Source organism: Penaeus monodon, chromosome 23 (assembly GCF_015228065.2).
Source record: "Penaeus monodon isolate SGIC_2016 chromosome 23, NSTDA_Pmon_1, whole genome shotgun sequence".
Taxonomy (NCBI): domain Eukaryota; kingdom Metazoa; phylum Arthropoda; class Malacostraca; order Decapoda; family Penaeidae; genus Penaeus; species Penaeus monodon.
Window position 1 is genome coordinate 14840224 of NC_051408.1, and position 224 is coordinate 14840447.

Sequence of the window (224 nt, forward strand, 5' to 3'; positions counted from 1 at the left end):
TCTCGGCTTTTCAATGAGCTCCTTGCAGGCGGCCAGACTCTCCCGTTCCAGAGCAGTATTTTTATATTTCTTCTTCCTTCTCATTTAACCCTACAGAGCAACCCAAATAAACATGAATGGTCATGCAATACATAAAGAGCGCCTTTGGTGAAATAGATATTAGTTTTATTGCTTACTTTACATTATAAAAGCATCCAAATAACCTTGGATTATGGTAAAGCCTG